Genomic DNA, 26,913 nt, shown 5'->3' with positions numbered 1-26,913 from the left:
CTGTGTAGCACTGTAGTACCATGTCTGCCAGCAGCATCCAGTAGACATACGGTGACATTGGAAAAAGGCAAGAAAGGATTTTTTTTCTCTTTCCTTTCACGAGTGGAGGGAGGCAACGACATATACCCTGAACCACCCACGACAAAGTTTTTGACCCTTCAGGCTTTGGGAGCTCAGCCAGGAATTCAAATGGTTTTCAGAGAGTGTGGGAACTGTGGGATAGCTACAGTCGCCAGTCGCCCCTCCCTCCGTGAGCATTCATTTTATTCTTTGGCTTTCTGGTACGCTTGTCTCAGTTCCTTAAGTTTCAGCACTGCATTGAGTCCCTATTGTGGCCTCTGTCCATCATAGCCTTGGAGATTTTTTTCAAATGTTTTGGCATTTCGTCTTTTGGAACGGAGTTCTGATAGAACAGATTCATCTCCCCATACAGAGATCAGCTTCAGTATCTCCAATACGGTCCATGCTGGAGCTCTTTTTTGATTCTAGGACTGTATGGTCACCTGTACTGATCAGCACTCCATGCTGCGCAAACAGGAAATGAAATTCAAAATTCAAAAAGTTCGCAGGGCTTTTTCTGTATACCTGGCCAGTGCATCCAAGTTCAGATTGCTGTCCAGAGCGGTCACAATGGTGCACTGTGGGATAGTGCCCGGAGACTAATACCATCAAATTGCAGCCACATTAACCCTAATCCGACATAGCTATACTGATTTCAGCACTACTCATCATCAGAGAAGAGTACAGATACCGGTATTAAGAGCCCGTTATACTGATATAAAGGGCTTCGTTGTGTGGACGGGTGCAGGGTTAATGCGATTTAATGCTGCTAAATTGGATATAAACTCGTAGTATTGACCACGCCAGAGAGAGCAGCAGGTTTCCCCTATTGTTTCCTGCTCTTGTTTCTTGACTAGTTTCTCTTCTGCACCAACTTACACTTTTACTTGGTGAGCCTGGCTAGTTCAGTTGGTAGCTCAGCAGACTGATAATCTGAGGGTCCAGAATTCAAGTTCCTAGTCAGGTGATAAACTGCTCACTATATTTTTAAAAATCTGTCTTTCTGGAGTCGTCTTTTATCTTGTTTTTTCTCTTCAGGATTTTGCCTTTCCTAAGAAGGGCCTTTGTGGGGGTGGGGATTGAAAGGGCAACTTCCTGACATCCCCCCTGTCCTCACAGCCTGGAGGAATAAAGGCCTCTGAGCATATAGCATGTTCCTCCCTTGCACACATACACACAGAATATCCCTAAGGAATTAGAATCGCCTGCTGCCTTTCCCATCATGCTGGATCCCCAAATGAGGATACTCTTCAGCCTAAACCCATGTCCCCTCTATTTCCAATGCCCCTCAGACCCAACCCTCAGTCCCTCCTATGCTCACTGCTCCTCACTCCCAACCAGAGCCTGCTCCTTTTCACCCTTCTCCTCTGCCCCAATCCACAGCCCCCTCCTATTCCCGGTGCCTCTCAATCCCAACCCACAGCCCCCTCCTATTCCCAGTGCCCCTCAATCCCAACCCACAGCCCCCTCCTATTCCCAGTGCTCCTCAGTCCCGGCCCACAGCTCCTTCCTTCCCTCCAGCAGCAGGTGCTTCAGACCCCCTCAGGAAGATTTTCTTGCAAGGTTTCATGTATGAGTCTTCATGTGGATTTTACAGTATGTTGGAAATATGTTGGGTTGCTTGCCAAAATGATCACTTTTGGCTGGTGTTGGATTCCCAGTCTCCTTGTTATTGGGACAGGAGAAATAAAGGGTTGTTGTCCTTGTTGTGTGAATCGAGGGCAGCAGAACTGTGCTTGGCAGACCCCGATGAAGGGACTCACCCTCAATTCAATAACACTCGCTAGGCAGTGGACATTGGTTCCAAAGCCAAGTGGGCTGGGGTCTGAGTCCTCATAGTAAAATTTAGGTATTAGATCAAATTTAGGACAGGGTGGCTGTGGAGGGGTGTGTGAGTCCCTAGAAAACATATTGAGTACGGTGCCATCTTATTTTCCCCCTTTTCCACCCAGGATGGCAGATGAACTCTACAGAGGCACCTCTGGGCTTGCACTGACTAAGGACAACAGCTGTGAGTGGGGTGCAGAGAGGGGATGGCTCATATTAAATGACTTTTGGTTGCTGGACTTACGAACCGTAGGGAAAAGGACAATACTCAGCTTATTTGTGGGTGGATCTTTTCCTCGTGGTTTAGGTTTATGTGTTAGGGCTGCTGACATGACTTCTGCTAACCCTGGTCTTGCATTGCAATGTAGACGTACCCTGAGAGTGCAGCTATACTGAGATAAAATCCCTGTGGCCCGGCTGGCCTGGATGATCTGATTTGGGCTCCTGGGGCTCAGGCTGTGAGGCTAAATGCTGCACTGCAGACATATGGGCTCAGACTAGAGCCCAGGCTCGGAGACCCTCACCCCTCGTGGGGTCTCGGAGGTTGGGCTCAAGCGCAAGTGTCTACACAGTAATTTTATTACCCTGCAACACAAGCCCCACAAGCCTGAATCAGCTGACCCAGGGTTTGAGAATAGTGACTTGGGTGTGTTAAAGGCAGTGTAGACGTAATGCTAGGCTATGTCCACAGTGTAATGAAACACCCAGAGCTGCCCCATGCCAGCTCAGGCTCCTGGGGCTTGGGCCGTAGGGTGGTAAATTTGCAGTGTAGACGTCTCGGCTCAGGCTCAATACCGGGGTCTGGGACCCCACAAGGTTGGGAGGGAGTTTGCAAGCCAAAAAGGTAAAACGGCAGTGGAGTATTACCATGGACTCAGTGGCATTTCTCCACTGGTCTGTCTGCTTTGGGACAGGGACAATGACATGTTCTGCTGCATTTGTTATTTCAAAGGGTGGTTTAGGATTTTCATTCTCAGACACTGGGCACAAAGCAGGACTCAACCCTCGATGCAAACTAAACGAGCTGCCCATAGATTCTGGCAGCCACAATGAGCATTTGGTGTGAGAGCTCAGATCTGCCCCTGTCCCAGAGGGAGGAGGTCATCTGCAAGGGGACTGGACCACTAAACTATCAGCTCCTAACTCCCAAACTTTCAGTAACTCTATTATCAGTGTCTGTGAGCATAATTTAAACCATAAGAAAAACCACACTGGGCTAGACCAAAGGCCCATCTAGCTCTGAATCTTGTCTTCTGACAGTAGCCAATACCAGGTGCCCGAAAAGCTCCTCCCCCAGCCACCACTGGGAGTTGAAGCCAGGATCCCCTGCTTATAAGGCAAGTGTTTTAACCAGCTGAGCCATGGTGCCTGCATGGGGCTAAAACACAGTGTCTGACCACACCTGACTCACTGACATCTCCACCAGGCCCTGACAAGCTTTGCTTGTGTTTGGATTCTACAAAACAGAGGAGCAGATGAGGTTTTCCTTGCAAGCTGTGCGTGTGTGTGTGAATCTTTGGCCAGGTCTGCACTACAAAGTTATTTTATCATCATCACATTGCTGCGGTGCGTGAAAAACACACAACGCTCCCTCGGTCACCAGCTTTTGGCTGGTGCACACACTGCAATGCCATGTCTGGCCACAAAACTGCCCTGTTTTGGTGACAAAATAAAACCACCTCGACGAGAGGCCTAGAGCTTTTTGCAGCAAACTTAAAGTGACAGAGTACCAGTTTAGATGCTGCCGTTCATTATATAACCATAACTGGCCTCCAGCAGTATCCCACAATGCCATCTGTGAGCTCACCTGCCCTGCATTCTGCTACAGAGCCATGGGGCCCTCCCCTTTCATAGCTCCAGGAAGTTCTGACAGCTGAGCCTGCTGCTCTGCTCCGGCAGCCAGGAGCAAATCTCTGCCATGGATGCTGCTTATTCCCACCCTGCAAACATAAAGCAGGTGACAGGAGCTTCCTTAGAGTGGGGGCGGCGGGGCATTGGCATCTGAACTGTGACACCCCCATTACACCCCTTCCCTCGAGAAGGCTCTTACCTTCTAAACAGGGATGGCTGTTTTCTAGTAAAATCATTAAAAGGGAAGGAGAAAACTTGAAAGAGGTTCCTCCTGGCGCTCACGTCCGTGAACCCGAATACTCTCTCCGTCTTCAAAGAGAGACCTGAAGAAGGAGACTTGCTGAAGCGAAGCAAAGCCACAGGGGTCTCTGAGAATTCCCTGGCCCCTTGCCCCGTCCTGCCTGGCTGATGTCAGCATCTCTCTGTGAGGTCACCATCTCCCCACCGCCTTGGACCAATAGTCTGAGGTCCTGCAAAAGGCCTTTATGATGTCACTACCCACACCCCTCCCTTGCTGTGCCAATGTCCTGCTCCTGGCCAGGCACTTTGGAGGTCTGAGCTACTCCCTACTCAAGGCAAGAAGTGTCTTCGGTGCCGCCTACCCCTGCTCCATATGTTAAACCATTGAATAGCTTATTTTTATTGCATTTGTAGCTCATATCATGATTTCAATGCACAATCTGGACGCATGATTTTCTCGATCATATTAGACTATACATTTTCATGCTAGGATGTGTAAATCTGTATTTATTCATGCCATATATAAAAAAATTAAACAAATTCATTTCCTCTAAGCATATGGAAACTTTTTAATTTTCACAGTAACTGAAATGTACAAACACCTAGAAATGGAACTGTCACCAGCACAGGGTTGGCCAGTATTAAATAGTGTTACAGTAGGAGACAGCGTTAGGATGTTAACCCCAGGCCTTTTGTTCAAAGGTTGTGTCTCGCGCCTTTCCCCCATGAACTGAAGCGCAGCATTCAATAGATCCAGAGACTAGTTGATGACATTTCTGAGTGCTAAAATAGCAAGCGCTGTCCTTCCTGCATTGGCCAGTGGTGACTGGAGAGCTGGTTTGTTGAAAATAAGCTTCAAGGTGAGAAGCAGCAGCCCAAAAAAGCGGCCTACAGGTGCTGAAGTAGCTCAGTTGGGAGAACGTTAGACTGAAGCTCTAAAGATTTGTGGTTCAATCCCAGGCTCCAACAACCTATTCAATTTCTCCCGGTGCAGCTGTGGGGTGTTTCCTGACAAAAGAGCAGTCCCTTTACCTGATGCACGTTCTTTCTTTCATGCTATGCAGCAGGAAAAAGCAGCATTGGCTTCTGCAGCCAGTTGGCCCTCCTGAACTTTCTTTCTTCTCTTGCTCTTTCTCAGAAAGGGGAAGAAAAAGCAGCTCCCCCTCAAGCTGGAGTCACACGGGCGATGTAAGGACAACTTGCTGAGTGACAGCTCCAGTCCTTGCTCTGCCAGCTGACCCATCGAAGAGCTGCCGCCATTTTCTCCAGGATCTCCCCTCAGTGTGTGCCAGGATGAGCACCACCAAAGTGCAGGGAATTTGAGGGCAGGGCAGGACAGGGCAGCGCACTGTGATGGAGTTTCTGTAGCGTGGTGGTTCTCATATGTGCCTAATCTGCAAAAGGGCCTCAGCCCGAAAACCAGGCAGAAACGTAGTGGCTTCCTTTTCCCAGCTCCCCTTGCTGTCCAGCAAGGCCTCCTCCTTCTGCCACTGGCCTGTCCCTGGGATAACCCCAACCCCCGCACGATAGAGGGTGGTGATATCAGTGGAGAAAATACCTTGGCGTCAGCCTGGGGAAGCTGGAGGAATTAGGCCAGTCGAATCCATGGAAGTGCACTTGGCTGCTGGGAGGTAGAATCTTGTTTCTACCTCTTGGCATCCCAGGGGTGGCTACTTGCAGCCCAGGAGAAGATGTGGGGTTCTGGGTGGAAGGAAAACAAGTTAAGGGTTAATGTCTCTTTTACCTGTAAAGGGTTAACAAACAGGGACTCAAAGACCTGACCAGAGGACCAATCAGAAGACAAGGTACTTTCAAATCTCGTGTGGAGGGAAGCCTTTGTTTGTGGGGTTTGGGTTTGGCTTTGTTCTCTTTGGGTCCTGGACGGGGCTAGAGGTGCAACCAGGTTTCTGCCAATCTCCCTGCTACAGTCTCTTATCTATTCAGAATTGTAAGTAAGAAAAGGCGGCCATACTCTTTTAATTTGTTTTTTTTTCCATTTGCATATGTGTACTTGCTGGAATAGCTTAAATTGTGTTTCTGCTGGAGAAAGTTTCTTTCTATTGTTTATAAGTTGAAAGACCCTGTAACTTTTTACCATCTAAAATGCAGAGATAAACCTTTTACTTTTTTTCTTTCTTTTTTATTAAAAGTTTTGCTTTTTAAGACCTGTTTGATTTTTTTTTCCCAGTTGAGGCTCTAGGGAATTGAGTCTGTATATTCCAGGGAATTGGTGGGGAGAAGGGAAGGATAAACTTCCTCTTTGTGTTAGATTCACACAGCTTGAATCTGTATTGTCTCTGGGTGAGGGGGAAGTAGGGAGGGAAAGGTAAATTTCCTCTTTGTGTTAGATTCATGGAACTTGAATCTGTACTGCCTCTGGGAGAAGGGGACAGAGAAACTTGATCTCTCTGTGTTGTGTTTCAAGGAATTGAATCACGGTATCTCCTCGTGTACCCAGGCAGGAAAGATCTGGGAGGAGGTAAAGAGGTGGGAGGGAATGGTTTATTTCCCTTTATTGTGAGACTCAAGGAATCTGGGTCGTGGGGTCCCCTGGGAAGGTTATGGGGGGACCAGAGGGTATCAGGCCCTAGAAATTCCTGATTGGTGGCAGCGTTACAGAAGCTAAGATGGTAATTACGCTTAGAGGACTTTATGCTAGTGCCCATATCCTGGACGCTAAGGTCCAGATTTGGGAATTATACTATGACACGAGTAGGCTGCTTTCTGGCAAGATGGTTTTCTGTTTTAGGCTTGAGAGAAGCCTGCGAGAGGAGTTGTTCCAGTGAGAACCGCTGTTCCTTTCTTGCCGACATGGGGGTGCCAGTGACAGCTTGTGAGGGGGCAGATGTTGGCTTGAGTGAATGGGATACCGGAAACCCCAGCCTGCCCCTCCAGGTCAAGTCCACTGCTTGGCTCCTGCGTTGTGACATCCAGATTTAAATCTTCCCAGCATGTGCTGTGGCTCGTGTATTAAGCCTTCCTGGTGGGCCTGGTCCTTGCCAAAGTAGCTCAGCTGGGAGTGCATCGGATTGAAGATCTAAAGGTTTCTGGTTTAATGCCAGGCGTTAGCACCCCCTTCACCCTGGGTGCGTTGTGCTGGGCTTTCTTCTGGGTGTGCAGCTGTGCCCTGAACTCACCAGTGTTCCTAATTTCAGAGGCAACACTTGCAGAGGGCGTGTGTGGGGTCATGTGCCCCACCTAGGTTAGCTATCGCCTGCTGCATTATCTGGTGCTGCCAGGCCCCCTCCCTGCAAAGCAGCTGCTGCAGCGGTGAATGGAGAGGGGCTGCCTTTGCTGCTTCCTCTCCCTGCACTGTTCACAGCTGGGGGGGCTGTTGATTGCAAGGGGATGGGGCTGAACCTTGACATATTCCCCCCCCCCCTTCAGGAGACACCAGTCGTCTGCACCTGGTTGGAAGCTCCGCAGCCAGAGGAAAAAGTGGTTTTCTGCACCAGAGCTGCCAGCTATTACTTTCTTTCTCATGATGGGGAGGAAAAACGAATCTCTTTTTCAAAGCCCAGTCCTGCCATTGACCGAGGTCTGACTTTCTAAGTTCCTGCTAGAGTGGGGGATTTAGAGTTAGTGGGGTCCTGTGCACATAAAGTATATTCAACAACCCGCCTTCCTCTGAGTTCTGCTATGTCTCCTGTAGCTGCTGTCCCTTGGTAGCAGGGAAGGACGTTTCTACCCATCCAGGAGATCCCAGCCTTGGACCAAAGGCAACTTCAGGCTTCTCCTCTCTCCTTTCTTGGAATCAAGTTCAGGTTTTTACCAGGAGTTAAAGCAGCCTGAAGCTGCAGAGTCTGGATCAAGGTCACATGTTCCCAGTGTCTCTGTGGAAGGGAATTTGTTAAATCCCAGATGAGTGGAGTTAAATCAGTTCTCAACCTGAGTCCTTAGGTCTAAATCCTGAGGATATTGTCCCATCATGGGGCCATTTCCCACCTCTCTTTCATGCCGAAGCACAATTTTCTTTGCACAGACACAGGAACAGCAGGACCTTTCTCTGTCCCTTGTGCAAAGCAGGTGGCCAAATTCCATGGAAACAATGGCCAAGCAGGGGGCCCTGGACACATCCAGCCCTGGCCGTGAGACGTTCCCTTCCCTCTTTCTTTATACTGCTGTTGTCATTTCATGGAATGTCTGGGATGGGGAAAAGCTGAGTTCACTCCAGCTGGAGGGAAAAAGACCCCTGAAAATCTCAGGCCCTCAGGGAAAACCCAACCTCTGCTACCAGGGTCACTGAGGTGCTGGGGATTTGAGTAGGAAAGGGATTGTCTGAATTTTCAAGGTGGGGAATGAATAACAAACTACAAGATCCACCTCATTAACCACCGACATAGGCTAATCCTGCTGCAGACAGAGAGGAAACTGGGAGCTATTCTTTGTTGTGCAGCCATGGAAACACTGACCCAATTGCACTGCAGTGAATGTGCTGGGGAAAACCGTATTTTACAGGCAGGTGGAAATAATGGATCCTAGAAACACCTGGAGTCCCCCACACTGCGTCTGCCACCAGGGTTGGGAGTTGAGCTGCTCACAGAGTCCCCCACCAACGTTACTTTCTAGCAGGGGATTGCAGCACCACCCACCCACCCAGAGCTGAAAGTAAGCCGGTCCAGTCTGGTATGGTGTACTGGCAAGAGCCAGTATGCCGTGTTGGACCACACTGGCATCCATGGCGGGCATTGAAAGGGCTCTGGATTGCCCACGGCCAGGGCTCTGGCGGCCAGCCTGGGACCGGGATTGAAAGGGCTCAGAGTTCCCCGCGGCTGCGGGCAGCCTAGAGCCCTTTAAATCCCAGCTGCAGCTGGGATTTAAAGGGCTGAGAGCTCCATGCTGCTGCAGGCAGCCCAGAGTCCTTTGAATCCTGGCCGTGGCTCTGGTGACTGGGCTGGGGCCGGGATTTAAAGGGCTCGGGGCTCCCCTCAGCGGCAGGAGCTCTGAGCCCTTTAAATCCCTGCCCCAGTCCGGCAAAGCTTGGGGTTCTCCTGGTGGCTGGAGGCCTAGGCCCTTTAATTTGCCCCATGAGCCCCGGGGGGCTCCCAGTCCCCTCTTCAGCTAGGAGCCTCTGGTTGCTTTAAAGGCTCTGGGTCTCCCAGCCACAGCTGGTGCCCCAGAGCCTTTAACTCTTGAGATGCCACGCCTCTTCTGGATGAGGCCACGCCGCCTCAGGACTCCCGCAGTACCCGTAAGTCCTGTAAGTTACTCTCACCCCTGCACCCAGCCAATGCAGTAAGAAGGCTGAGTCTTGTATCGCTGCACCCTGGGTCCAGGGCATGCACTCTCTCTCCTCCTCTGCTGTATAGAATCCGGCCCTGCCGCAAAGTGTTCCCCATGAACCACCAACCTCCAGGACAGCAGGTTTGGCCCTCAGAGCAAAAACCAGACAAAGGTGGGGTTGTAACTCAGTGGTAAAGCACATGCTTTGCATGTATGAGGCCCTAAGTTCAATCCCCCATATCTCCAGGTTTCTTTTTCATCCTGCTGCTTTGCTCATGCCCAGAGTGGATGTGGCCCACCAGGCTCCTTGCCCGAGCTTCAATCCTGCTCACTGAGGGGCAAGGGACAATTGCATGGAAGGTCCTGGGGGAGTTTCTGCTCCTAAGTCACCTCGGTATGTTTAAGATTCCCACCCGCTGTGCTGCTTGGGAGAATGGTAGATGAGAAGGGCGAATCCTCCAGCACTGGAGGGAAAGGTCCCATCTGCACAGCCCGAGAGGCAAGGAAACAGAGGGCTTGTCAGTGCTCAGAGAGGAGAGAGGTCAGTGATTTACACCCACCAGGGGACACTGACTTTTTGAGGCGGGTGCAGCTGGCTTGAGATGGTGCTGACGATGGATAGAAAAAAGGCTGGAGTCAGTGACAGATGGGACCACAGAAGGGGAAGGGGAATGGCAGCCCCACAGAAGGTCCTGGGTGCTCAGATGCCCCAGTTATTGCACCCTGGCCTGTCCTAGAGAGAGAAAAGACCCAGAGGGACCCAGCCCCCCTACAGTGATCCCGTGGACAAGAACCTGGCTGGGAGTGGTGTGGTTTCCCTCTGGGCAAAGGGGAGCTGAAATCCCTCAGTGTCCTGGAATTTAAGAAATGAAAGCTTCAAACCCTGCACGGGTGTGGGCTGAGGTGCATCAGCAGAAGGTTGGGCTGGACAGAGCTGGCAGGTTTGTATAAGTTTTGGTGGTTCCCAGAATGGGACCAAGTCCTGCCCCACCCCACACCTGTGTGAGGCTCTGGGAGGGAGTTTGGGTGTGGGAGGGAGGTGTTGGGCTCTGGGAAAGACTTTGAGTGCAGGGTCTGGGCTCAGTCAGAGGGTTGGGGTGCAGGAGTGGGTGTGGTGGGCAGCGTCTTGGAGGGAGTTTGGGTGTGGATATGGGGTTTGAGTTGGAGCAGGGTGTGAGGGGTGCAGGAGAGGGTGAGGGGTGCAGCATTTACCTCAAGCATTTCCCAAAAGCAATGTGCACCCCTCTCTGAAAGCAGCCTCTAACCAGGAGGGCTGGGAGTGTCTCTGTGCACCACTGCCAGCAGACTCCACCCCACATGTCCCATTGCCACAGTAGACAGAGTTGGCACTCGGGGAGACCCCCCACACGCACCTCAGGGGCTACAGTGACGTGCCAGCTGCTTCTGGGGGTGGCGTGCCACACGGAGCGAGGGTGAGCAGGAAACTGCCTTAGCCCCCTTGTGCTGGTGGTGGTGGCGGCGGCAGGGATCTCTGGGCCCTTTTAATTTCCCATAGGCAGCAGGCAGGACCAGAGGGGACACTCCCAAGGCCAAATATTGCTTTGCACAATGATAAATCTTGGAAGAGGACAGAAATGAAATGGCAGCAGAACCTAAGGAATGAAAAGCCTCCGGATTCTTGTGTGTGCACTGACGCTGAAGAGAAACTGCAATTTGACTCGCTTTGTGTCTGCGGCCGGTAAAATATCAAGGTAAAATCATTCCAGTGATTGTGACACCGGGTTTGAGGAGGCTTTGGTCTTATTAAAATGTAACTTGCATGATAGGTCCTGTCTTGATCATGGGTGGGAAGATGTTCTTTTTCAGGGATCTCAGACGAGAACTGGACCACAACACCGGGTTTGGTTAGGCCACAAAAACGGAGGCAGGAACCTCTTCTCTCCTGCTGGCAAAGAACCCCAGGTACCGAAAAGACAGGGACTCACATCCCTGAATGGGCTTTTAAAAAGTTAGGGCCCGACCATTTCTTGTTTCCACAGACTAGACACTTTAGCAAACTTTAGAATTCCTTGGTGTTAAACACTGTGAAACTCCCCTTTCTCCATCACAGAGGGCTTTAACACCCCTTATCTCACTGAGGCTCACAACTGCCCAGAGTTCGAGAACTGTCCCTGTTCCCATTGGACAGACGGGGAGGAACCTGAGGTACAGAGAAGGGAAGTGACCTACCCAAGGGCATACACAGAAAGGTGGTGGCAGAGCCAGAAAGAGAAGCCAGCGGTCCTGACTCCTGTTCTAACAGACAAACCCTCCCTCTCCTCCTTAGAGGTAGGGATAGAGCCCAGGAATCGAGATGGTGAGGAAATTTCATTGAAACCATTTCTGTCAGAAAATCCCATTCAGACTAAATCAGTTTGTTTCTCAAAATCATAACAAGTGGGATGAAAGTTCTTTGCAAAAGTATTTTGTTGCAAAACAAAAGCATCTCCTCTTTGTCACAGTGTGTTAAATTGTCTCCTCGCACACAAAGAGGAGACACTTAGATCTCAAACATTAGATAAGATGCTTCAGTCTCAGCTACGTCGTTGCTGCTTTTAACAATTTCAAAATAAAAACATACATATCAAATAGACTATTTCAGCTATTCTATTATGTGTTAATCTGCTCTGAGTAAATGTGATAGGACACCTTATATTATGCACTATTCCTAGTGACACTCTCTAATGGATCCCCATTCTCCACGCACCGTGAGGTAGGTAGGAGCAGATCATTACTATCCCTACTTGAAAGATGGAGAAGCTCAGGCTGAGAAAGAGAATTGACTTGTCTCAGGTCACACAGCCAGTCAGGCTGGGCTGGGGCGCAGGAGGTGCGGGTGGTGGGGGCAGAGCCCAGGGCACAGGCGGCAGGAGTGTGTGTGGGTGGGGGAGCACTGGAGGCGGGGAGATGAGAGCCCAGAGCTGGGGCAGCACGGGGTGTGTGGGGGGGGGAGAGCCCAGGGCTGGGACAGCAGGGGGATGCGGTTGGGGGGAGGCCCAGAGCTGGAGTGTCAGGGGTTCAGGTGAGGAGGGAAAGCCCAGGGCTTGGGCACCAGGGGAGTGGTGGGGGGCAGGGATGAGGTGGGGGCAGCCAAAATTTTTTTTTGCTTTGGGCAACAAAAGACCTAGAACCAGCCCTGCCTCCACGCACCATGAGGTAGGTAGGAGCGGATCATTATTATCCCTGCCTGAAAGAGGGAGAAGCTCAGGCTGAGAAAGGAGAATTGACTTGTCTTAGGTCACACAGGCAGTCGGTGGCAGAGTTGGGAATAGGACACAAGAGATCTAATTTTCAAAATAACCATCGGATCTTGAATTTCAGACATTGAATGACCTGAATAAAGTGGTGTCAGATGAGCTCCAGACCAACAATAGTGACAGTAATTATTCAACAAGTATTTGAGGAGAACTGCAATGTTAGAGAGAATCATGAACTGCTCAGAGACCATTAATGCAGAGAAGCAGCAAAATTCACCAAACATAGAACTGGTTCTGACTTATTTCCTTGGTCTTAAAAGAGAACAACAAGGACCTGAGTCTCCTCCCTGTCAATAACCCCCTGCTCAGCCAATCAGGGTAGAGACTGAGGACGGGAGGCTGAAGATGAGCCCAGAGAGCCCGAAGGATGGCCCAGGTAACTGGTGGGGATCACTGCCCAAGCACTATTTCAGCCCCACATTTTTCGGTGAACCTCCCACAGTGGGAGCTACAGAGCACTGCCCCGCAACACACACACACACACAAGCATACCTCCTGGTGTTGGGAGGGGAATAGGAAAAAGGAGAAAAGAAGCAAGAGAAGAAGAGAAACGAGGGAGGGAGGGTGGATGGAGGAAAAGGTGAAACAAAAAGGACAAACCCTTATGTCCCCACTGATTCTAAGGGACAAAATCCCAGCTGTGGAATAAAATTCTGCCTCCTTAAGCTCGTGTTTTCCATGCCTAGAATTCAACTCTCACCAGATGGATCAGACTGAACAGGTTTCAAAACTCCAGGAGGCTCTTACCTTCTAAACAGGGATGGCTGTTTTCTAGTAAAATCACTACAAGAGAAGGAGAAAACCCGAAAGAGGTTCCTCCTGGCGTTCACGTCCGTGACCCCGAATACTCTCTCAGTCCTCAAAGACAGACCTGGAGAAGGAGATTTGCTGAAGCAAAGCCACAGGGGTCTCTGAGGTTTCCCTGGCCCCTCGCCACTCTCCTGCATGGATGATGTCAGAATCTCTCTGTGAGGTCACCACCTCCCCACCAATAGTCTTTGACCAATAGTGTCAGGTCCTGCAAAAGGCCTTTGTGATGTCACTGCTACACCCCTCCCTTGCTGTGCCAATGTCCTGCCCCTTGCCAGGCACTTTGGAGGTTTGAGCTACTCCCTGTGAATCACCACACTCAAGGAGCGTTCGTTCTAGGAAGGAAGTTGGCTAGACAGTAAAACATCAGACGCTGATCCCAATGCTACACTCAGTTTTTCAGAAATTAGTCGATTTTATGTCCAGAAGAGACCATCAGAACATTTAATCATATATTCATAGAATATCAGGGTTGGAAGGGACCTCAGGAGGTATCTAGTCCAATCCACTGCTCAAGGCAAGACCAGTCCCCAACTAAATCTTACCAGCCAGGGCTCTGTCAAGCCAGACCTTAAAAACCTCTAAGGAAGAAGATTCCACCACCTCCCTAGGTAACCCATTCCAGTGCTTCACCACCCTCCTTGTGAAAAAGTTTTTTCCTAATATTCCACCTAAACCTTCCTCGTTGCAACTTGAGACCATTACTCCTTGTTCTGTCATCAGGTACCATAGAGAACAGTCTAGATCCATCCTCTTTGGAACCCCTTTCAGGTACTTGAAAGCAGCTATCAGATCCCCCCTCAGTCTTCTCTTCTGCAGACTAAACAAGCCCAGTTCCCTCAGCCTCTCCTCATAAGTCATGTGCTCCAGACCTCTAATAATTTTTGTTGCCCTCTGCTTGAATCTTTCCAAGGTTTCCACATCCTTCGTGTAGTGTTGGGCCCAAAACTGGACACAGTACTCCAGACGGGGTTTCACCAATGTCGAATAGAGGGGAATGATCACATCCATCGATCTGCTGGCAATGCCCCTACTTATACAACCCAAAATGCCGTTAGCCTTCTTGGCAACAAGGGCACACTGTTGACTCATAGCCAGCTTCTCGTCTACTGTTATCTCTAGGTCCTTTTCTGCAGAACCGCTTCCTAACCATTCGGTCCCTAGTCTGTAACAGCGAATGGGATTCTTCTGTCCTAAGTGCAGGATTCTGCACTTGTCCTCGTTGAACCTCATCAGGTTTCTTTTCCCCCAGTCCTCTAATTTGTCTAGGTCCCTCTGTATCCTAACCCTACCCTCCAGCATATCTACCACTCCTCCCAGTTTATTGTCATCTGCAAACTTGATGAGGGTGCAGTCCACGCCATTCTCCAGATCATTAATGAAGATATTGAACAAAACTGGCCCCAGGACGAACCCTTGGGGCACTCCGCTTGAAACTGGCTGCCAGCTAGACATGGAGCCTTTGATCACTGCCCATTGAGTCTGACGATCTAGCCAGCTTTCTAACCACCTTACAATCCATTCATCCAGCACATACTTTAACTTGCTGGCAAGAATACTGTGGGAGACCACATCAAAAGCTTTGCTAAAGTCAAGGAATAACACATCCACTGCTTTCCCCTCATCCACAGACCCAGTTATCTCCTCATAGAAGGCAATTAGATTAGTCAGGTATGACTTGTCCTGGTGAATCCATGCTGACTGTCCCTGATCACTTTCCTCTCCTCTAAGTGCTTCAGAAGTGATTCCTTGAGGATCTGCTCCATGATTTTTCCAGGGATTGAGGTGAGACTGACTGGCCTGTAGTTCCCCAAATCCTCCTTCTTCCCTTTTTTAAAGATGGGCCTTTTTCCAGTCATCTGGGACCACCCCCTATCGCCATGAGTTGTCATAGATAATGGGTAATGGCTCTGCAATCACATCCGCCAACTCCTTTAGCACCCTAGGATGCAGCGCATCCAGCCCCATGGACGTGTGCTGGTCTTCAGTTTTTCTAAATAGTCTCGAACCACTTCTTTCTCCACAGAGGGCTGATCACCTTCTCCCCACACTGTGCTGCCCAGTGCAGCAGTCTGGGAGCTGACCTTGTTTGTGAAGTCAGAGACAAAAAAAGCATTGAGTACATTAGCTTTTTCCACATCCTCTGTCCACTAAGTTACCTCCCTCATTCAGTAAGGGGCCCACACTTTCCTTGACTTTCTTCATGTTACTAACATACCTGAAGAAACCCTTCTTCTTACTCTTAACATCTCTTGCTAGCTGCAACTCCGAGTGTGATTTGGCCTTCCTGACTTCACTCCTGCATGCCTGAGCAATATTTTTATACTCCTCTCTGGTCATTTGTGCAATCTTTCACTTTTTGTTAGCTTCTCTTTTGCATTTAAGATCAGCAAGGATTTCACTGTTAAGCCAAGCTGGCCGCCTGCCATATTTACTATTCTTTCTACACATCAGGATAGTTTTTTCCTGCAACCTCAATAAGGATTCTTTAATCCTTTAGAGGATTTGAACTGATTTCAGTGGAGGCTCATGTTTGTTAGGTTTATATTCATTTGCACAGGAAGATATAGAGTATTTGCATACATTTCAGGGATCCCTACTCAGTGGAACTCGTGAACATAACAGAAATGCAATTACTTTTGTTGAAGGAAGAGGTGCATAAGAGGGCATTTGGATATGAACCAAGGACTACTTGATTTGCAATCAAACACTCTACCACTGATCTATACCCCCATGACTACTATGAAAGTAAGTCAGTGATCTTAAAGAGTTTGAAGGACAGGCCCTGCCTCAGAGATCTCCTGTTCTCTTCCCAGACCACAGTGCTTTTAAAAATGGGGTTTCATTAAACTTATAGATGCATGGAGACACCACAGCTTGCACACCCACCCACATAGATTCCCCCAGTGACGTAGCTACCACCTCTCCGGGAGATGGATTAACTACACGGGCGGGACAGCTCTCTCCCCTCTGCTTAGAGCATCTTCATTATTTATGAATAGGTAGGAAAGAACCTCCTGAATGGACAGTAACCAATTGATCAAATATTGGTGGGTCTGCATTCAATATGGGTAACTGGTCATACTGGGCTGGATTAGAAGGAGTATTGGCAGCAGATGGAGGGAAGTGACTATTCCCCTCTATTCGGCATTGGTGAGGCCACATCTGGAGCATTGCGTCCAGTTTTCGCCCTCCCACTAGAGAAACAAGTTAGAGAGAGTCTAGGGGAGGGCAACAAAAATGATTAGGGGGCAGGGGACTTACAAGGAGAGGCTGAGGACAGGGCCACCCAGAGGGGGGGCACGTGGGGCAATTTGCCCCAGGCCCTGCAGGGCCCCCATGAGAATATAGTATTCTAGAGTATTGCAACTTTTTTATGGAAGGGGCCCCCAATATTGTTTTGCCCCAGGCTCTGAATCCTCTGGGTGGCCCTGCCCACTCCACCCCCTGACTCATTCTCCTCCCTCTGAGGCCCCACCTATGCTCTGCCCTCACTCCCATTTGGCCACTTCCCACCCCTGCTCTTCCTCTTTGGCTGAGGCCTGCTGGTCCAACTTTCGCTTGCTCCTCTGCTGCCCGAAGGCCTCCTTATGCCTCTCCACCCCCTACCCCAAGGCCTGTCTGCTGCCCCCACCTCTCTGCCCTTCCCCTGAGACTCACCCTGCCCAAACCTCTCTGCCCCCTCCCCTAAGACCAGCCCTGCCCACCACTTGTGCCTCTCTGCTTCTCCCCTGGGACCCACCCTGCCCAGCACTCACACCTCTCTACCCCCTCCCCTGACCTGCCCTGTCCACCACCCACACCTCTCTGCCCCTCCCCTAAGACCCGCCCTGTCCACCTCTTTCCTCGGTCATCTCTTATTATTCATTGAAACATCAAGGATGGAATAAATAGCTGAGTTTACTCCAGGGTGAGGAAGAAAGGAGCCACCAATCCCCTAGCAAAGCTCAGTGCCCAGGAGAAAACCTACCCTCTGCTATTGCAATCCCTGATGTGCTGGGGATATGATGGTAAAGGAACTGTCTGAATGATCAAGGCAGGAAATGGACAACAATCTACAGGAACGTCATTGACCACAAAAACACCCTCCTCATGCTCCAGCCAGAAGGGAAATGAGCAGGAATTCTTGCAGTTCAGCCATGGACACACTTCCACAACGGCACAGCAGTGTGTGTGTTGTGGAAGCTGGTCTGAGGGAACAACTGGAATTGATCACAGATTGAGAACAGAACTAGAGTGTAGTGAGAGACCCATCTCAAGCAAGTAGTTATGGCCGAGTGGCTAAGGCGATGGACTAGCAATCCATTGGGGTTTCCTGGCACAGGTTCACATCCTGTCAACTACAGGGGAAGTTGTGGTTCTTTAGTTTCAAGGGAGCTGGGTCTTGTCTCACTCTCAAGCTGTGGCTACACTATTGGGTAATGTGGCTTTAAAGTGTTTTAATTAAACAGCTGTTGCATATCCACACTATGCCCCTTGTGTCACCAGAGCACATCCAGGCTAGAATCTTGGATGGCCACAGAGAGCAGTGCATTGTGGGTAGCTGTGCAACTGGCTGCAGGTGTTTTGGGAAGGGTTTGCAAGACCTCATGGCTGGTACAGCATCACATGATGCAGGTTTGTCTATCCCATTGTTCCATGGGAATCCTACTAGATTGCCAGCTGCTTTTCAACTGCAATGTGCCTGGTGGGGTACAGAGTATGTGTGTGTGTGTGGGGAGAGTGAGTGTGTGGGCACACTGTCTCTAAGTCCAGACAGCTGCTGCAAGCAACCAGTCCTGAGGCAGGGGGAGGGAGACAGCCCCAACATCAGCCCGTGCTTCCCTCACTGGCTCAGGTCAGCACAGCAGCCTCTGTCACACACACACACACACACACACACACACACACACACACACACACACACTGCTGCCTGCTTAGCTCTGTGTCAGGGGTGCTGAAACAGGGGGTTAGAGGGCTGTGGCTCCACCACTGTTTACCAGCTGTTAGGACCAGTGATTTAGTGGGGGGAAGGGTGGAGCATTAAGGGGGAAGAGGCATTCTGTGGGTGTGACCTCGGAGGGAGGGGTGGTGTGAGTGTGGGTCCTTGAGGAAGGGGTGTCATGGGAGTGCCACAGTTCAGACAACGGTGCCCCCCCCCACTGTAAGGAAGCTCCCGCTGCCCCTGCTCTGTGTTCGTAGCGCAGGAGGGAGCACCATCCACGGCAGTGATTTGCTCCCAGGGGCTCCGGCAGGGGGCTTGAGAGACGATTTAAAGGGACTGCGGCTCCGGCCACTGCAGGGAGCCCTGGGCCCTTTAAATCACCAGCCTGGGGAAGTCGGGCCGGGCTGGCACAGCGTACCCGCTCTTGCCGGTATCCCATACTGGACTGGACTGACTTACTTTCACCTCTGGAAGGTCCTCACATGGATCAATAACTGGTTAAAAGCTAGGAAACAAAGGGTAGGAATAAATGGTCAGTTTTCAGGATGCAAATAGGTAACTAGTGGTGCCTGTACTGGGACCAGGACTAGTCAACATATTGATAAATGATCTGCTAAACAGCGAGGTGACAAAATTTGCAGATGATCCAAAACTACTGAGGATAGTTAAGTGCAAAGCAGCCTGTGAGGAGCTAATAAGAGATTTCACAAAACTGGGTGAAAGGGCAACAAAATGGCAGATGAAATTCAATGCTGATGAATGCAAAGTGATGCACATTGGCAAACACAATCCCAACTCTACATATAAAACGATGGGATGTCAAATAGCTGTTGCAACTCAAGTGAGAGATCTTGGAGTCACTGTGGATAGTTCTCTGCAAACATCCACTCAGTGTGCAGCAGCCGGCAAAAAGCAAACAGAATGTTGGGAATCATTAAGAAAGGGATAGAAAATAAGAGAGAAAATCTTATTGCCGCTGTATAAATCCATGGTACGCCCACATCTTGAATGCTGCATGCAGATACGGTCACCCCATCTCAGAAAAGATGTATTGGAATTGGAAAAGGTTCAGAAAGGGGTATGGAGTGTCTGCCATCTGAGGAGAGAATAATAAGCCTGGGACTTTTCATCTTGGAGAAAAGATGACTAAGGGAGGATATGATAGAGGTCTATAAAATCATGGCTGGTGTGGAGAAAGTAAATAAGGAAGTGTTACTTATTCCTTCTCATAACACAAGAACTTGGGGTCACCAAATAAAATTAATAGGCAGCACGTTTAAAACAAACAAAAGGAAGTATTTTTTCACACAGTCAACCTGCGGAACTCCTTGCCAGAGGATGTTGTGAAGGTCAAGACTATAACAGGGCTCAGAAAAAGAGCTAAATCGATTCATGGAGGACATGCTCTGAGCCAGGATGGGCAGGGAAGGTGTCCCTAGTCTCTGTTTGCTGGGAGCGGGTGACAGGGGATAGATCACTTGATGATTACCTGTTCTGTTCATTCCCTCTGGGGCACCTGGCTTTGGCCGCTATGGGAAGACAGGACACTGGGCGAGATGGACCCAGTCTGACCCAGTCTGGCTGCTCTTACGTCCTTATGCTCCTTTCATACAGATGCCTGGGATTCTGCCTGACAATGTGTCCCTGAGGTCTCAGCCAAAATGCCCAGACAGGCAAACACTCTGGGCTCCTGAAGCCTCTGCCCCCCACCTAGTGCCTATGGCTCATCCCTGCCCCTTGCTGCTGCTCCTTGCTGTAGAAGGTGAAAGGAGCGGAGGCAGCACAGGAGCCTTCTGGGGATGCAGATCTGAGGCTTTGGGAGAGACACATTGTCTGAGACATCAGGGCGCTGTAAACCATGCAGCCACCCCCTCAATCAGGGGCCTGTTCCAGCCCTGAGTCTGGGTTACCGTGATCCCTCCCACACAGCAGGGTGCCCACTGTTCTGTATTTGGTTGTCATGGTTTTTGTTCCCATGCAACTGAGTTAGATTATTAGGGGTTAGCCCAGCCAGCTTCGGCCGATTGGGTGAGCTCTGTGTCTGTAAATAAATGGTAGTTTTGTTAGCTGTCTGCTGTCTGGCCTCAAGTGATTTCTTCCTAAACCGGCTGCCCCCAAGGATATAACAAGTGGCGACGAGGATGGGATTCCGGTGCTGCTCCAGCAACACAAGGAAGTAGAAGTCAAGGTACAGAAAGTGAAACTAAAAATCATGGCTACTCTGACTAGGCCACTGGAACCTTTTGATGAGAATATAGAGCAGTGGCCTGCGTATACTGAGTGTTTTGAGCTTTTTGTTATTGCAAATGACATTCCAGAAGAGAAGAAGGTGCCCATATTCTTAAGTGTTGTAGGAGCTAAAACCTACTCCCTGCTACGCAGCTTACTATACCCTGTTAAGCCTGAGACTAAATCTTACAGTGACATGAAATCTTACTGAGACTAAATCTTACAGGGATCCTGGGGTCCCATTTTTCCCCAAAACCACTGGTAGTTAATGAAAGATATCGGTTCCACAAAAGAGACCAAAAAGAAGATGAAAGAGTTGTACAATTTGTAGCAATTTTAAAAAAGCTAGCAGAACACTGTGAATTTAAAGAGATGTTAAATGATGCCCTGCGTCACAGGTTAGTGTGTGGCCTCTACAGAGAAGCTATATGGAAGTGCCTACTGACAGAGGCTCAGCTTACATTACAGAAGGCTGTTGATATTGCTGTATCCATGGAACTGGCTACAAGGGAGGCGCAATACATCGGTGCATCCCCTAGGCTGCAAAAAGTGTCACAAGAACCTACCCACAAAACTGTGCAGAGTCAGGAACGTTACCGCTGTGGTAAGCTGAGTCACCAGGCATCAGAATGCTGGTGTAAGGACCTGGTGTGTCGACACTGTGGCAAAAAGGGACACATTGAGTGTGCCTGTAAACAAAAGAACAAGAGGCCTGTGGTCTGGCCGACAAAAAGAGGAACCCTGCATACCCTAGAGCAGACCCAGGATGATCAAGGTGACACCTCATCGCAAGCGGAAGTGCCACTGCATGTTTTGTCTTTGGCGGTGGGCTCACGTGAATACGGGGTAACCCCGTTATTGGATGGCAAACCTATACGCATGGAACTGGACACCGGTGCAGCCGTCTCGCTGGTCTCCGAAACTGTATAAAGAAAAACTACAGCATCTTCCGCTTAAGGCAACAAAAACTGTTTTGAAGACGTATACGGGAGAAGTTGTGCCCATGTTGGGCACTATTGATGTTAAGGTGGAGCTCAATGGACAGGCTGCTAAATTGCCACTGTTTGTGGTGAGAGGTAACTACCCAGCCTTAATGGGTAGGTCTTGGCTTGGGCAGATTCAGCTGACCTGGGCAGAAGTGCACTGGATGACTAAAGAAGAAACCAGTCTAAACCCTATACTAAGGAAACATGCTGCTGTTTTTGGAGATGATTTGGGACGTATGAAGAGAATCACTGTGACATTGAACATTAAACCTGATAGTCCACCAAAATATCTGAAAGCCTGTACTGTGCCATATGCCATCAGGCCAAAAGTCGAAACAGACCTGGAGCGCCTGGTCACCAATGGAGTCCTAACACCAGTTACCCATAGTTCATGGGCCACTCCTATGATTCCAATAGTGAAGAAAGATGGCTCTCTCCGGATTTGCGGTGATTTTAAAGTCACTGTCAACCCAGTGTTGTGTGCAGAGCAATACCCTCTTCCCTACATAGATGACCTCTTCGCAGGCCTGGCTCGGGGACAAAAGTTCAGTAAGATTGATCTGAGTCAAGCATATTTACAGATGCATGTCGATTATAAGTCCTAAGATCTGTTGACTATTGTGACTCATAAGGGGCTTTATCGATACTGTCGCCTACCCTTCAAAATAATGTCTGCTCCCGCCCTGTTCCAGAGGGCTATGGACCAGATCTTGTGTGGCTTGTCAGGAGTTCAGTGCTATCTGGATGATATCCTGGTCACTGGAAGGAATGAAGAGGATCACTTAAAGAATTTAGAGGCTACCCTACAAAGACTGGAAGAGTATGGCCTACGACTTCGCAAAGACAAGTGTGAATTCTTCAAGCTCTCTGTTGAATATTTGGGACACATCATTGATTCTGCAGGTCTTCATAAGGCCCCTGCAAAAGTTAAAGCTATGGTAGAGGCTCCCCCACCTTGAAATGTAAGCCAGCTGCACTCGTTTCTAGGACTACTGAACTATTATGGAAAGTTCATCTCACAGTTAGCCACACTGCTAAAACCACTTCATGAGCTCCTGGGGCAGAACAAGGCCTGGAAGTGGACTGAAGCCTGTGATGTTGCATTTAACAAAGCTAAGGATGCACTGCTAAATTCTGAAGTTCTAATGCACTTTGATCCATCCTTACCCCTACAATTGGCTGCGATGCCTCCCCTTATGGAATGGGAGCAGTCGTGTCACACATTATGCCTTCTGGAGAAGAGAGACCTATTGCTTTTGCTTCATGCACTCTAAGCAAAGCAAAAACTAACTACTCCCAAATCGAACGTGAGGCATTAGGAATTGTTTCTGGAATTCGGAAGTTTCATCAGTACCTGTTTGGGCGAAAGTTTACTCTTCTCACAGACCATCGACCTCTGACGTCAATTTTTGGACCCTACACAGGCATTCCCCCATTAGCTGCTAGTTGTATGCAACGTTGGGCATTGTTACTTTCAGCACACACTTATAAAATTAAATATCGGAAATCCACTCTGCACGGCAATGCAGATGGCCTCTCAAGGTTGCCTTTGCCGATCAAACATCAAGATAGTGCCCAAAAGGAAATCTTCTACTTTGATCAGGTAGAGAATACACCCATCACTGCTACTCAGATAAAGAAGGCAACTCGCGTTGGCCCAGTATTGTCCCAAGTTATGGACCTGGTGATGCATGGAAAATCTCGACAAACCTTTCCGGTCTCATCCGACCTTGTTACCTACATGTCCAGGAGGACGGAGTTATCGGTCCAATCCGGTTGTTTGCTGTGGGGGAGACGTATTATTATTCCACCACCACTGAGATCACAGATGTTAGAACAGCTACATTCCAGTCACTGTGGAATAGTGCACATGAAGGAAATTGCACAAAGCTATTTTTGGTGGCCTGGATTGGACAGTGCTATTGAAGAGAAAGCAAAAGCTTGTATGTCATGTCAGGGTATGAGGAATGCACCCCAGTGGGCACCCCTACACCAATGAGACTGGCCTGAAAACCCGTGGCAACGTATTCACATTGACTTTGCTGGCCCCCTTGAAGGAAGCATGTTCTTGGTGGCAGTAGATGCCCATTCTAAATGGCCAGAAGCCTCTATAATGCAGTCCACTACTGCAGAGTACTGTCCAAAAACTACGGGGACTCTTTAGTCGTTTTGGTCTCCCAGAAGAACTTGTGAGCGACAACGGACTGCAGTTCGTCTCTCAGGAGTTTCAAAATTTTATGAAGGCAAATGGGATACACCACATCACGTCAGCACCATATCATCCATCTACCAATGGATTAGCTGAAAGATTTGTGCAGACAATGAAACACGCTTTGAAATCAGCAAGGGGACAACACTCCATTCAAAAGCGTCTGGATACCTTCTTACTTTCCTACAGAAACACACCTCATGCTACCACCCAGGCATCCCCGGCCTTTCTAATGATGGGACGACAGCTGCGCACTTGCTTTGATCTGCTGAAACCTTCTGAACCCTGACAAATTGTGCAACATCAGCAGCAACATCAAGTCATCAGACGTGCACCCAGAGCAAAAGACCGAACCTTTAGCCCGGGACAGCCAGTTTTGGCTCGGAATTATACTTCTGGAACTAAATGGGTCCCTGCCACGATCATCACTCAAACAGGACCTGTTTCCTACACAGTTCGGACTGCAGAGAATCTTACCTGGCGGCGACATGTAGATCAGCTGTTGCCAGATCATGCCAGTCCTCAGACACATCTGCAGTTGAGTGGTGTGACTTCACCTCTTCTGGTCAGACACTGACTCACGAATCACCTATTCCTGACTGTTCTTCTCCCTTACTGCCAGCGGCTGAGATACCCCTTTGCCCAGCATGAGCTGATACCACCTCCTCACCTGTTCGTGCTGCAGACCCTAAGCCCATGGTACTTTTGGGTGCAACAACACCAGAAGTTTGCCGTAATCCACCTAGAGACAGAAGGCCTCCTCATCGGCTGGATCTTTAGCTAGAGTGAACCCACAGTTATGGGACAAAATAATCCCCGGGGTTTAGCCTGGAATGGAGGCAGTCTACCCTCCTTCTCTAGTCTAGTATCAGAGGGGTAGCCATGTTAGTCTGGATCTGTAAAAGCAGCAAAGAATCCTGTGCCACCTTATAGACTAAAAGACGTTTTGGAGCATGAGCTTTCATGGGTGAATACCCACTTCGTCAGATGCATGTAGTGGAAAGTTCCAGGGGCAGGTATATATATGCAGGCAAGCTAGAGATAATGAGGCAGTTCAATCAGGGTGGATGAGGCCCTGTTCTAGCAGTTGAGGTGTGAAAACCAAGGGAGGAGAAACTGGTTTTGTAATTGGCAAGCCATTCACAGTCTTTGTTTAATCCTGAGCTGATGGTGTCAAATTTGCAGATGAACTGAAGATCAGCAGTTTCTCTGCTGTACCCAGCAGCCTCCTACTGCAAGACAAACCCAAGAAAGAAACCAGCAGGACTCCACTGGCCATCACATACAGTCCCCAGCTAAAACCTCTCCGACGCATCATCAGGGATCTACAACCCATCCTGGACAATGATCGCACACTTTCACAGGCCTTGGGTGGCAGGCCAGTCCTCGCTCACAGGCAACCTGCCAACCTGAAACATATTCTCACCAGTAACTGCACACTGCTCCATAGTAACTCTAGCTCAGGAACCAATCCATGCAACAAACCTCAATGCCAACTCTGCCCACATATCTACACCAGTGACACCATCACAGGACCTAACCAGATCAGCCACACCATCACCGGTTCATTCACCTGCCATCATATGCCAGCAATGCCCCTCTGCTATGTACATAGGCCAAACTGGACAGTCGCTACGGAAACGGGTGAACGGACACAAATCAGATATTAGGAATGGCAATATACAAAAACCTGTAGGAGAGCACTTCAACCTCCCTGGCCACACTATAGCAGACCTTAAGGTGACCATCCTGCAGCAAAAAAGCTTCAGGACCAGACTTCAAAGAGAAACTGCTGAGCTTCAGTTCATCTGCAAATTTGACACCATCAGCTCAGGATTAAACAAAGACTGTGAATGGCTTGCCAATTACAAAACCAGTTTCTCCTCCCTTGGTTTTCACACCTCAACTGCTAGAACAGGGCCTCATCCTCCCTGATTGAACTGCCTCATTATCTCTAGCTTGCCTGCATATATATACCTGCCCCTGGAACTTTCCACTACATGCATCTGACGAAGTGGGTATTCACCCACGAAAGCTTATGCTCCAAAACATCTGTTAGTCTATAAGGTGCCACAGGATTCTTTGTTGCCTCTAGTCTAGTGTGTGCTTTATTTAGGGGAGGTGTTCTTATTAGCGGGGGAGGAAAATGTTGTGTATTTGGTTGTCATGGCTTTTATTCCTATGGCAACTGAGTTAGATTATTAGGGGATAGTCCAGCCAGCTTCAGCCTGTTAGGCGAGCTCTGTGTCTGTAAATAAATGGTAGTTTTGTTAACTGTCTGCTGTCTGGCCTCAAGTGATTTCTTCCTAAACTGGCTGCCCCCAAGGATATAACACCAACCCAGCGTGGCTTCTCCTCCTCTTCCCCAGCTTGGTGCTTCTCCCCCTCCCTCCCCCAACTGCAGCTCCTGCAGGGGCCCAGGGCTTCTCCTCCCCCCTCCCCTCCCCAGCGTGGCTCCAGTCCATTCCGGGGCTTCTCCTCCCCCCACTCCAGCTCGGCTTCTCTCCCCTCCCCCACCCCTTCTGCCACTATCTGGAGCTTCCTCTTCCCATAACCTTCCACTGCCCCCAGCCCCAGCCTAGCTGGGCTCCCTGGGGCACCCGATGCTGCTGTGGCCGAAGCCGAGCCTGGCGGGCAGGGAGCAGCGATTCATGAGGATGCCATGGCAGAGCCATCAGCCCGAGGTGTGCGGGGCAGCCCAGGGAAGCGGGGCGGGCTGTGCTGCTGCTGGCCCCGCACCCCCGCCCACCCCGACCCCTGAGGCTGTTTGGGGGGGGACTCACTCAGCCCCCGCAGGAGCAGGGAGGGGGGAGCAGCTGACCTAACATCCCACTGCCCCCAGAGCCCCGCCCCCAGGAGCTGCCCCACCCCTTGCCTGTGCCAGAGCCCCGCCCCAGGAGCTGCCCCGCCCCCAAGATCTGCCCCACCCCCGGCCTGTGCTAGAGCCCCTCCCCCAGGAGCTGCCCCGCCCATTGCCTGTGCCAGAGCCCCACCCCAAGGAGCTGCCCTGCCCCAGGCAGTGCCAGAGCCCCGCCCCCAGGCTCTGGGCTTTGTTCTCCTGCCTCCTTCTTCCCAGTACCCCCCACTCCCAGCTGCTCCCTCCCTGTGTCTGCAAACACTGCCCCGGGTGGGTCGCTGGGGCTGACTCTGCTGGCTGAAGTAGCCTCCATCTCTGCTCACCTCGGGGGGAGAGGAGGGACGAAGAGAGGAGATGGTCCCAGGGTGTGAAAGCAAAATTAGGGGGCAGGGAAAGGAGGACTGTTTGGAAAGGTGGGTTTTTTGTGGGGAGGGGGTGAG

At 50.0% G+C, this 26,913-nt stretch overlaps 1 non-coding gene across 1 annotated transcript; it reads left to right on the top strand.

Moving 5' to 3' along the window:
• Window positions 1–17,531: 17,531 nt before the first annotated feature.
• TRNAA-AGC (transfer RNA alanine (anticodon AGC)) lies at window positions 17,532–17,613 on the top strand. Its single transcript has one exon. It is a non-coding gene; the product is annotated as a tRNA-Ala (tRNA).
• Window positions 17,614–26,913: the final 9,300 nt, after the last annotated feature.

The sequence above is a fragment of the Gopherus flavomarginatus genome, chromosome 8 (assembly GCF_025201925.1).
Source record: "Gopherus flavomarginatus isolate rGopFla2 chromosome 8, rGopFla2.mat.asm, whole genome shotgun sequence".
Taxonomy (NCBI): Eukaryota; Metazoa; Chordata; order Testudines; family Testudinidae; genus Gopherus; species Gopherus flavomarginatus.
This window is presented reverse-complemented; position numbering and strand designations above follow the sequence as displayed.